Here is a 13012-nt window from a genome sequence, read left to right on the forward strand (position 1 = left end):
TCGGCCCACCCTTGTAACCTGTCTAGGTCAGATTGTAGCCTGTTGTATCCTTCCAGTGTGCCCACGTCCCCCCCACATCTTAGTGTCATCAGCTTCTGAGCTTATCTTCCACCTCCTGCAGCTTCTCTGCCTGATTCCTGAGATAATCTACCAGGAGGCACCTCTCATACAGCAAACACTTCTTCATCTGACTCTTCGTCTGACTCTCATATTAGCTCCTTCCTCATCTCCTGCTGCTACGTCCTGGAAAAAAATCCAGCTTTTTCTACTTAGCGAGCTTACAGTGAAGGAAGGGTAAGAAGGCAAGTGTTTTGACAAACTCCCAGTCAAATTCCCCTCCTTGCTGCTCCTGTGTCTTTGGCTCCTGTATTGCTGTGTTCTGCCAAGCCTGGCCTGTCTGCTTAGGCAAGCTCTGCCTACTTCTTCCCACTGTGATCAGCTGCTGGGTTTACCAGCTGAGAGCTCCTTCAAACAACTCTATGCAAAACTGCTCCCAAACTTAAACTACACCATGAAGCTCAAACCAGGCAGGCCTTCATACTCACAGGGCTTCCTACTCCTCACCCAAGTAGGGGTCCCTTTCAAACTCCCCTGTTTGCTGGCCTCTTGCTAGTCCTGTGTCACTGGCTCAAACCATACACTCAAAACAGTGCAATGGGTATGTTAGAAATGTCTGAATTCTGTGTTGTATGCTAAGGTTAGTTCAGAAGTAAGAAATACCAGCAATTTCTGCTCCTGTCAAACTCAGTTTGTTATACTCTTGTAAACTGCATAGAAAAAATGACTCTTGGCAACACGTGTGGGAGAATTTTGTGCTGCTTTATAGACTGACAAGACAGTCAACCTATATTCTCTTGAGACAGAAATTTGTCATGCATTGTTTCAGGGCTTCAGACTGTTTTGTTGGGTTGAACCACAGTGAAACCAGTACGTTTAACTGCTGGTCTATGTCTTCAGTGTCTGTCAAAGACAGCTAAGTGAATGTTACTGTCCCAAAACAAAGATAAAGTGGAGCAGGGGTGAGGTAGGAGAGGAGTGAGCAATTTCAGAGATGCAAGAATAGCAGACAAAAACAAAGAGAAGGGACCCTCAACCAAGTAGCATGGCCCTGAGGAAAGGCCTACACTGAGACTGTTTTAGAGACTCATTATTTTTTTTTTTACATTTCTTTGAAGTTACAAGGAGGGGAACTGCCTCTGTTGGTTTTGATTCCTTGTGTTAAAGACAATGGCACTTGTACATTCTTGTCACGAGAATTGCCTCCAAGGTACTGACTCCACAATCCATTCCTCAGCCCAACCGCTGTAGTTGCATATGCAAGACCCTGAACATTTGCTTTGCCACCTTTGGAGCAGAGAAGGAGGACTAAGTATACTTACCTCTGAGACAATGGGAAGAGAAATTTCGTGATTTGTCACATGATTATTCAGTCTAGATTGCTTCTATCATTGTGTTTTTATATAGCAATAGCAGATCTACACATTTGAAACTCTGTGAATGCTTCAGCACCTCATTTCATTTGAGTCCTTCAGAATGAAACATGTTTAGGAAACTTTACTACTTTTGTTGGGCTTTTGAGTGTGGGAAGAGAGACTGAATGCCCTGAGCTGCTTTGCAGTATCCAGATCCATTGAGTCCTAGGGTATGACTGCAATCACTGTTAATGTAGATGAAATGTAATGAACATCCTCAAAACTCAATTAACTCTTCAATGTACATCAGTTTAACTAAGAGAAGAATGTGGCCCTTAGGGGGTTATGTCACACAAGTTTCCTCCCAAATTTCCCATCGGGTACCTATAGGCCCTCTAATGAACAATGAAATAGCTAAAAACAGACAGCTTAGTCCAGAAAACCAAAGCCATTAATGTTGCATGGCAAAAAATTAGTCAGAACTCCCATACAGCCACAGACACTGGATGAAGCAGTTGTTTTTTTTGACTTTCCTTCTCATTTTTGGTTGCTGCTTTTTCTGAAAAGGCTTGTATTAAACTAAATGAAGATGAAGTCTTAACATCCTAACGCCCCAAACTGTGGTGAGTTAGCTAAAACACACAGGCAAATGCATTAATTTTCACCTAGAACATTAGTATTGTTCAAGTTTCTTTCTCATTTTATTCTTTGTTTTGTCATTTTGTCATACTAACTGGAGTATTGTTTGTACTGATGGGTACAAACTGTTCAGCAAAGATGGGCGGGGGAGAAGAGGAGAAGGAGTTGGGATGCATGTAAAAGAGCTGTATGATTGCTCAGAGCTCCAGTATGAAATTGGACATGAGTGTATTGAAAGTCTCTCAGTTAATATTAAAGAGGGGAGCAACATTAAAGGGGGGAGCAACAAGGGGGATGTTGTGGTGGGTGTTTAGTATAGACCACCAGACCAGCAGGATGAGGTAGATGAGGTTTTCTTCAGACAACTAGCAGAAGTTTCCAGGTCACAGGCTCTGGTTCTCATGGGGGACTTCAATCACTCTAAAACATCTGCTGAGAGAGCAACACAGCAGTGCACAGTTTTTGGAAAGGGTTGGAGACAACACTGGTGCAAGTATTGGAGCGACCAACTAGGGGCCTGTATTATTCTTGACCTGCTGCTCACAAACAGGGAAGAATTGATAGGAGATGTAGTAGTGGATGGCAACTTGGGCAGCAGTGACTGTGAGATGATCGAGTTCAGGATCTTGACAAAAGGAAGGAGAAAAGCAGAGTGTGGACCCCAGACTTCAGCAAAGCAGACTTTGACTCCCTCCAGGAACTGATGGACAGGATCCTGTGGGAGGCCAGTTTGAGGGGGAAAGGAGTCCAGGAGAGCTGTATTTTAAAGAAACCTTTCTGAGAGTGCAGGAACAAACCATCCCAATGTGCAGGAAGACTAGCAAGTCTGGCAGGCGACCAGCTGGGCTCAGCAGAGAACTCTCTGGTGAGCATAAACACTAAAAGGAAGCTTGAAGAGATGACTAGGGAGGAGTGTAAGAGCATTGCTCGGGTATGCAGGGAGGAAATCAGGAAAGCCAAAGCACAATCGGAGTTGCAGCTAGCAAGGGATGTGAAGGGTAACATGAAGGTTTCTAAAAGTAACTTAGCAACACAAAGAAGGTCAGAGAAAGTGTGGGTCCTTTCCTGAATAGGGGAGACAACCTAGTGACAGATAAGGAGGAAAAGGCTGAAGTATTCAATGCCTTGTTTTTACCTTGGTCTTCATTGATAAGGTCAGCTCCCAGACTACTGCATCTGGCAGCACAGTTTGGGGAGGAGGTGAGTAGCCAACAGCAGTGAAAGAACAGATTAGGGACTATTTGGAAAAGCTGGACATGCACAAGTCCATGGGGCCAGATGCGCTGCACCTGGGGGTGCTAACAGAGCTGGCCGGTGTGGTTGCAGAGCCGCTGGCCGTTATCTTTGAAAACTTACGGCGATTGATGAGAGTTCCCAGACAATTGCACCAAGACAATTGGAAAAGGGCAAATATAGTGCCCATCTTGGTTGGTTCCAGGACAATAGGTATCTAGCTGTGAGCTGGGAGCCTGCAGCCAAGTTCCCATAGAGGTGGCAATGGCAAGCACCCTCCCACTGATGCACTCGGCATTGGTCAGTACCATGGCAAGAGTTGACCCTAGCTTCCCCAGGAATTTGTGTAAAATGAGCAATATAATACTTCCCACCTCACAAGGGGGTTGTGAATATGAATTCATTAATGCCTGAAAGGTACTCATTTTCTACAGTAATGAGCACAGGAGATGGATTTCTGAGGCTATAAAATATTCTGTATTCAGTGCAGGGTAAATTGGGCCACCCATTGAATGAACAGAAAAAAAGGGGATACAGAACAGCCAGATACTTCATTTGATCAGCACCATTCATCAAAGGACCTAATTAAGAAGACATATTGAGAATTGAGAGGAAATCAGAAGAAGACAAAAAAACCCAGCCTGAATACCATATCTAGTCATAGACTGGGTCACAGTTAATGCGCGGAGGAGACAGATATACCTTGGAGTAGCTTGATTTAGTAGGCTTTTTTCCAGTTGTTTTCCTTAGCTTTTCCCCTGTGCCCTTTCAGTGATCAGGTCTGACTTCTGATTCCTTTCATGTGCCTACTTTATTACACCATGTCCCTTTTTCTGGTGTGGTTTTCTCTGCAGTGGTCTCCCAAATAATTTATTTTATTACAGTAGTTTCATTCAACCTTTACAGCATTTCATTTCATGAGATAAAAGCATGTCTAGATTTCCCTTTACCATAGCGCCTGAGCATGATCTATATTGCATTTGTCCTCTTAATCACTCCCTGTAAGCATGCCTGCCTGGGACAACCACTGATGAACCAGTCTTGTCTACTCACTCCTGCTCCCAAGTTCCCTGAAGAGCATGGCTGTGGTACTGGGGCATGTGTGCTGCCCCCCAGGCCACCTTGCCACATTTCTGGACTGGAACGCATGCAGAGCAGGACAGCGTGGACAGGGCTTGGGGATTTATATAGTGGTGGTCCCAGGAAGGTAAACAGGCATTATAGACAAGTCCCAAGAGATAAGGAAATGCTGTTATCCCCTCTTCACCCTGTGTCGCACACAAGCTGTGTCAACAATGTACATTCCTCTGGGCCACTCGCAAGCACTCAGTACCGCTCCAGAGTCTCCTAAACTGGTTTCAATGTATCCTCGTCAGTACAATACTGCAACTGGGATAATGAACATGCAGCAGTCTAGCTGGAACTTCTTTTCAGCATTGCTAATTAGCCCTCTCAAAATACTGTACAAATGCAGCTATTGCTGCACTGCTACTGCAGCTACTGCTGTGGCTAGGACAGAGGAGAGCAATGTGTTTGAGCGCTGCTGGGAAGGTTGGAAACTTTTCTGTGTAGGCATGGCTTCAGGTTCCTACAGTTATGCATTTGAAGAAGCCCAGAAGTGCCTCAGGCTTGATAGAGATGTGCATCTTGGTATTGAACTGACATGTAAGGTCTGTTAGACTCTCACAAGGGGGTGTTTGCCTGTCTGTCCCCACCGTGCGGCTCAGTGAAGTCAGTCTTCCCAGATCACGCTCCCTGGATCAAGCTCCACACAAAATGTGGGATCACCCTTCTCTTTCAGTACAGAGATGTAGGATTTAAAATGTAGACTGAGCGGGCACAGCTACACAAGATGCTTACTGTGCATTAGCCTAATAACACCACACAATAGTGTGTCGTGGCAAAAACCAGACTAATAGCCTACTGTGCAGTGGTATTGGGCTAATGCACAGTAAACATCATTAAATAACTAACTCTAGGTACTGTACATTTAGTACTAAACTAAATGCGCAGTATCTAAGGAGCATCAGTGAAAGTATAGACATGCCTAGTGTCTGTCAAATATGCACCATAGATTGATTGATCCACAGGGATCCTGGTTTTCTCTGATTAAAAAAAAATATCCCCAATCTTTGGGTTAAAAAAAGTAACCCCAAATCCACATTTTTCCGTGATCAAAATGAAACACCACTGTGTGTGTCTGTGTGTGTATATGGCTGTGTGTGTGTGTGTGTGCGTACATAAGGTCAGCTCCCAGACTACTGCATCTGGCAGCACAGTTTGGGGAGGAGATGAGTAGCCAACAGCAATGAAAGAACAGGTTAGGGACTATTTGGAAAAGCTGGACGTGTACAGGTCCATGGGATTGGGTGTGATGCACCTGGGGGCGCTAACAGAGTTGGCCGCTGTGGTTGCAGAGCCGCTGGCCATTACCTTTGAAAACTTATGGTGATCAATGAGAGGTCTCAGATAATTGGAAAAAGGCAAATATAGTGTCCATCTTTAAGAAAGGGAAGAAAGGATCACACACACACACACACACACACACACACACACACACAGAGTGGTGTTTTGTTTTGATCATGGAAAAAAAGGGTATTTTGGGTTACTTTTTTTAATCCAAAAATTGGGGTTTTCTAATCAGAGAAAACCAGGATCCCAGGTGATATGTTACAGATAGTGATAGACTTCACATTTCATTTAGTCTGAAGAGAGGGTCTTTGCATCTAAGAGAGTTCATGGTAGTTTCTAACCTTAAAGTTCTCCTTTTTTTAAAGCATGGAAGTGCTAAACAATTCAACTCTGTTCATGCCACTATGCCAACAGATTCCTAGAACTCTAATCATTCGAACACAGTGCAGCGATCCCACTGATAAACAAGTCCTTTCTATGCTTGTCTGACTTTTTCCAAACCATCACAGCTTGTTAAATTATTGAAATACAGAATCAGAGTTATTAGTCACTTTATCTTTTTGTCAACAGCTACATTTCTGCTTCTTATGAAGATTCCTCAAGTTAATTTTATCTAATTCTAGCTCTAAGGGTTTTTGAATGTCAAATAATTCCTTATTTAAAATATTGATTAAAATATATATAAAAACAAGTAGTCTTCTTGGTTAGACAACTGTTCATTTATTTTCAGTGAGTGGGAGAGAATGGATTAACGCATAAACCCACAACTAGGGAGATCTAAGTCTTTGAACTTACAAAAGATGTATTGTTTTGATTAGCTATATATGAACAGTTTCTTAAAGCCAAATCTGGTTTGAAAAGGAAAGTAGTTAAACACACTGTGTCTGAAAGAGTTGCACCATTCTTAATGCTTAAAACTTCTCTTGACAAATTTGGGAGACTTTGTATGTTATTTCATACTATTTTGGGTCTATTTATTGAGCAACTGTGCTCTTACTATTGTCATGGTTTAGCCCTTTCCTGTTTCGTGAATATTTGCACTTGAGAATGCACAACACTCTTGAGAACAGTGGGGTGGATGCACTTAGGGAGCAGATACCAAGGAAAGGTGCCCAATACCCTGCCTTTGGCTGCTCTATCGCAGGTGCAGACCCCGCAACAAGAGCTGGGGGGGCTCAACTGGGGGTGAGGGTGGCCAATACTCTAGCTGTGCTGCTGGCTCCCTCTCCTCCATCACGAGGCCTGGGCCAGTAGGGTCCATGTGTGGTGCTGTCCTTGCTGAGGGCAGCACTTCTTCAATGGTCTCATGGCACCTGGACAAGTGGTGGGGGGCCCAGGAGGGATACCCAGGGCGAGTGCAGGGGAAGGTGGCCCTGGCCAGTGCAGGCAGCACTGCACCTCGGTCCATGCCCACTGGAGGACTTGCTGCTAGGTGCTGGGTGGCTGCCAGGGGACAGATGAGGCCAGGGCCAGGGGTTGGGCAGTGTTATTGGATTTGCCCATCACTTTGGGGTACGCTCATTTATTAGGGGTACATTTCTGGGGTCTCTGTAATTCTATCTATGTGCTGCTTGTGTTACTTTTGTTTCTATATGGAACTGCAAGTCCTCACCCCGAGTGGAGCCACCTTGCAGGACTCAGTTTCAACTGGGCTGGGTTTCTCCAACTACCAAATCAGTCAAACACATACGCACATACACACACAGATTAAAAGGACACGCTGGAGCCAGGCTGGATTATTCAGCATTGACAGGCTGACACCCCCATGGACAATAATAAATGCAGTTAGACACACATACACACACGCTAACAGAGTATGTCTGAGCAGGCTGGGTCCTATCAGCACTTTCAGCTGATACCCTCATGCACCTCAAAAGTCAGCACGTCCCAGTTTCTTGTCACAATGGTCCTAGTAGTAACTCCCTTGATGAGCAAAACCAACTGTAGTTTTGGATGTTACAGGGATCTTTGGCTTAGGTAAAAGAAGCATTGCTGCAGAGCAAATGGGGAGGCCAAGGGGAAGGAAGAGTAAGTGAGGTTCAGAAAGAGTATAGCAAGCAGCTTGACCATAAAAGTTATTTATTGCCAGGTATATGAACTTATGATGATTCCAGTAGTAATAGCCATGCAAGAGAGACAAATAATACAGTTTCAGTTAGGTATTTGGGGAAGCCTAGCTCAAGTTTGATTAGCAAAAGTCAGGTTCCTGGAGTCAGAGGGGGAGGGAGAAAGAGAGTGAGATCTGGGATCTCACTACTCAGTGAAGTTTGAACCAGTTGAGGTTCCCAGGTGTTTGTTGGAGCTTGCAGACAGGCAGAGTCCTCAGCACGATCAAAGGAGAGATTCCAGGCAGAAAAGGAGTGGAGCTGGTGCAGCTTTTGGATCCAAGCAACGGGACAGAAACTTCAGCTTGGGTAGGGGTTTTTGTAGAGAACTAACAATGGCTTAAAGGAGAGCACACAGCTTGCTTATGGGTAAACAATGGCTCATATGCTGGATAATTGGAACTGATGGCTCCTGGCTATGGGTGGCATTACTCTGAGGGAGCTCACAATGCAGACAGGCAGATTCAGTGTTTTGGATACCAATAAAGAAGTCATTACTAGAACTGGTCTGAGAAATGCTAAGCTGGGTGTGTGTAGACATGGGCTGATTAGCATTTGGAACAGGGATCTCCCATCATGCAGTGCTTGCCCACTTCTCTGGTCCCAGAGTTCAGTGCAATCCTTGCCTTGGAATCTCTGTTCTCCATCTTGCATGCTAATGAAGGTGCTTTCCTGTCCCATCTCCCATTTAAATGAGTTCTCATTTGGGTCCATCTCTGATGGTTGGCTTGCAGGATTAGAGGTGGGGCAGCAGGGTCTGGATCCATGGAAGCAGGTGTTGCCAGGAGACTGGCCTGTCCCACCCTGGAGACAGGGCGGGGGAGGCAGGCTGCCTGGTGTTAGCACCCAATGGCTTGCTGGCCCCAAGGGAGTGTGCAGGGATGGAGGGCTTAGCCAGCCCAGACTGGGCCGAGGCCTGCCTGGCCTGGTTAACCTGGTCCCTGGCCACCTGTGCACACCTGACCTCCAACCTGAGGCCAGGCAGTTCATAGTCCCTGGTACAGAGCATTTAATCTCTGAAATGTTGCAAACTCTCCCAAAAAGCTTCTGTCTCATGGCTCTGTAGGTCCTACAGCTGGACAAAGGCAAGAGGCAACACTTGGCAGTACGGATGCAGCCTCAAGGTTGCTGGTGCCTACAGCTGGGGTTCTTCAGATGTGCCGGCTCTGCAAAAGGCACAGTAGACCACACCATCCTCCTCCAGCAGCTGGTGGTAGTTTCAGAAGAGTGCACGGGGGGCACATGGGCCTGGTAGGCAGAGGACATTGCCCACAAAGATGTGCAGGACTGGTGCAAAGAGATGTGGGACTGTAGTGAGAGGAGTAGGACCGGGCAGACCAGGAGTTCTGGATTAAGCTCCTGTCCCTGGAGCATGAGTGGCTTCAGGTGTTGCAGGAACAGAATACCATCCTAGGCTGGGTAGTGCAGACCACAGTTGATGACTGCCAGGTGCTGGACACTGTTCTGGTGCTGGCAGTCACTTTCATGCTACTTGCTGCTCAGCCCCTGAATCTAGCCCCGCATGTCCCCTGGCAGCATTCCACCACCCAGGAGTTGGCCCCTTACTGGGCCTGGGAGGAGGTCCTGCAGCACAGCCAGTAGAAAGGGAGAGTGAGCAAGGAGAGAGGTGCCATGTGCGGCCTCTGAGCTGAGCACACTGCTTCTGGGCAGGGAAGGGGCTGGCCAGAGAGCAGTGACAATGGCTTTTAAATATGGCTGAAGGGTGCTGGTAGCTGCCCCTAGAGCCTGGAGCTCCCCCTGGCCCATTGCAGGGCTGCAGGAAACTTGATGCAAAGAGCAGGATTTCTGCTCCCTAATCATTGCATGTGTAGATGCCTGCCTGAAAGTGCTTACACCAGATTAGTTTATGTCAGAGTAAGTTTAGGCCAGATCAAATGCATGTGTAGACACACCCAATGTGTGGTTAATTTAGTACCTGCATTTGTAGGTAGTAAACTAACCACATAGACTCGTTTACTGCTCAGTAACTGCCTGCATGTGTAGATGGTGACACTTTACTGCACAGTAAATTAACCTACTGTTCAGTATAAAATGTCACGTGTAGATGTGCTCACAGATACCATGATTACCTGAATCCAAGATGAACCTGAATTTAAAACAACCCCAATAGAATTATATTCTATACATGAAAAATTTAGAAATTTGTTATAATTTTTTATGTATAGAATCTAATTCTTGGAGGGCCATCTTAAACTTGTCCCCACTCCCCAACCCCACTGCTGCAGTATGGAGAACAATGGCAAGGGATCAAGCGGTAGGAGAGGTGGTAGTAAGACAAATGGTAGGGGCATCGAGGGGGGATAAGCAGCTGGAAATGCTGCTGCCCTTTCACAGAGATCTGAACATGGAGGGATCCTATACATGTGCAGGGATGCTGTTCTGACATGCTGTAATTACTGTGCATCAGAGCACACTCAGTTGAGTCTGCTGTACCGTGATAATTAACATGCTCCAGCAGACTCTAGCATCATGTATATCAGCATCCCCATGCTGAAAAAAGCTGGTTCAATGAGCTTTACTTTAAAGCACCCTGACACCATTTTTCAGCCTGAGGACACTGATACACACGATGTGCTGGGCGCTTTTAATTAGCGCAGTTCTCAGAGCTGCACTAATTAAAGAACTCCTCCCCGCCCACACTGTGCCTTGGAGCACATCTATAAATGACTTGCCCAAGCCTTTCACCTTCCATAGCGGGGGCAGGAATGGAAGCCAGATCACCAGAGCCCCAGACTGCTTTCTCCACAAATCCAGCCAATTCCTTGTATTTGTAAATTGTTAAGTTGCTATTAAAAGAATGACTCCTGTTTTTCTCTCACATCAAACAGGGAAAAAGTCCCTTGCTACCTGTGTCCTCCTTACCTATCCTCTCTCATTCATTATTGAGATGCCTGTTTTCCCACTTCAGTTAACGCTGACTGCAGTTCTCAGTGCCCACCTGTTAAGTTTTCAGGTCTTTGTGCTCTCTCCTATGATTCTGCTAACACTTAGGAGATATTTCCATAAGTATGTGTAATCTGATTCGTTGTCTTTCTCCAGATGTTACATTAAAACATTTCTTTGCTATGTCACCTGCAAAAAATAGCTTGGTATGACAATGATTAGACTGCTTGTGTGTTGTGGCCAATGGCTTCTTTGTCTCCTTGTTCTACACCGTCTTCCTTTGTTTCATCTTATACATAGCCTGTAAGCTTTTAGGGGCTGGGACAACATTCTTGCTCTGTGCCTGCATGTATCTAACGATGATCTTCTGAGCCATGGCTTAGGACTCAAAGCCACAATAATAATAATAGCAATAAAATATGCCCTAATTTTTGAGCAAACATAAATGGTATAAGAATACATGCAAAGCACTCCAGTGAGTGCTCTGAGGTGTCCCCATTTCTAGAAAATCTTCTTGAAGTTTTTAAGTTGATTAAAAATGCATGAATCTTAGCACAATCACCAGGGTTTCTTTTTGAACTTTTGGAACTAATGGAAAGAATCATGTCTGTTGTGCTGCAATGCTGTTTTCTGTATTACGCTCACTTCTATTGCTTCTGAAATGGAACTGATAAAAAAGAGAGGAAGGGGGAAAGGAGGAAAAAATAAAAACAACTCTAGACTAGGACACCCCAAGGAGCTAATATTTGCTGTCACAGACCCTCAAACCTTCCCAGGAAATTTCTTGTAGCAGTCTGAGTTCCTTCGTTGCATATTTCACTGAAATGCCACAAGGTTAGTTCTCAGCGTGACAAATAAGAAAGTGATCCCAGACAGCCATATTACATGACAGTATTTTGTCACTTGGCCCTTTTTTTTTTTAAATGCAGAGTGACTGGAGTTCAAAATACAAATGGAGTTTATCTTCTTTCATTAGTTTGTTCCATAATAAAAGTCTAGGAAATGTCCAGTTACAATAGTACCAGTTTGTCTGCACTTCAGATAAATACGTTCTCAGAAAATCTGTTGAAAATTTACTGACCAGGCTGACTTAAAGAAGCATGAGTCAAAAAGGCAGCGGTTACAATTACGCACAGTAGGTAAGATTCATTCCACCATCTCTCACCCTGTAATTGTGTTTGCTTTTAGAAGGTAGGTGGCGATAAATGAGTTGAATAATGTTCTGTGAGCTAGTTTTTTTAAAAAGGAACAATGCCCTCATGGATTGCTCTTTCAGTCTTTGTTCTTTGAAAAGGAATGTGCAGCTAGCGTTCAGTATTGCACAGCACACATGACTGTTTTAGTTTCTATTAGTAACCTGGACTATAAACAGTAGTCATTTGGTTCTGTCACAATGAAAAAGAATAAAGCGTTCCTCATAAACTCTAATGTCAGTCTTGTCTGGGCAGATATTGGACCGTTTGTGAATGGTTTCACTTGGAAAAGTGCACAGTATGATGTAGAAGCGCTCATGGCCAGAATCAGTTTAGTCATGGAGGGACCCATATTTCATAGACCTTAGGGCTGGAAGGGACCGTGGGAGATCATCGAGTCCAACCCCCTGCCCCAAGGACAGGAAGTCAGCTCAGGTCAAAGGATCCCAGCAAGATGAGCATCTAAATGCTTCTTAAAGGAGTCCAGAGTAGGTGCTTGGACCACCTCTGGAGGGAGCCAATTTCAGACCTTGGGAGCTCAGACAGTAAAGAAATGTTTCTTTATGTCTAGACTAAAATGGTCATGGAGGAGTCTATGACCATTGGTCCTTACCATTCCTTGGGGCGCTCTGGTGAAAAGATGTTTCCCCAGATCCTGCTGCATACCCCGATGTACTTATAGGCTGCCACCAGGTCACCATATTAAAGCAGGTCCCACATTTTGCCCAATAGCCAAATGCAAGGGTGTCAAACATACAGCCTGAAAGCTGGACCTGTGGAGCTGTTCTATCCTGTCTGCAGCGCTACTGGTGGGCAACTGGAAAATGTGGAAATGTGGCCAGGGGTGTGGCCAGGGGTGAGGCCTGTTACAGAATCCGGGGCCCTTGGGTCCTGATGGACATGGTGATTGGCAGCAGGAGGGTGAATGCTGATACATCCTTAGTCAACTTCTGGCCATTTCACTTGTCACCACTGCCATAGCTGTACCTCCTCAGCTGCCAGCCCTGCCACTGCCCTATGCTGATACCATCACTGTGTGCCCTGTGTAGGAGCAAGGTCTGCCAACATGGCACAAGTCCATGCTACCCAGGCTACAGAAATCTCCTTGGAGTTG

At 45.3% G+C, this 13012-nt stretch overlaps 1 long non-coding RNA gene across 3 annotated transcripts in view; it reads left to right on the plus strand.

The window, feature by feature from the left end:
• Nucleotides 1–9436, plus strand: part of LOC109306789 — a 41737-nt gene extending 32301 nt beyond the window's left edge. For all 3 annotated transcript variants that reach the window (XR_002100111.1, XR_002100112.1, XR_002100110.1), the window contains one exon: nt 8868–9436. This is a non-coding gene — a long non-coding RNA (uncharacterized LOC109306789). The remainder of the gene's footprint in view (nt 1–8867) is intronic.
• The last annotated feature ends 3576 nt before the right edge of the window (nt 9437–13012 follow it).

This window comes from Crocodylus porosus, unplaced genomic scaffold (assembly GCF_001723895.1).
Source record: "Crocodylus porosus isolate Cpor-Errol unplaced genomic scaffold, CroPor_comp1, whole genome shotgun sequence".
NCBI lineage: Eukaryota > Metazoa > Chordata > Crocodylia > Crocodylidae > Crocodylus > Crocodylus porosus.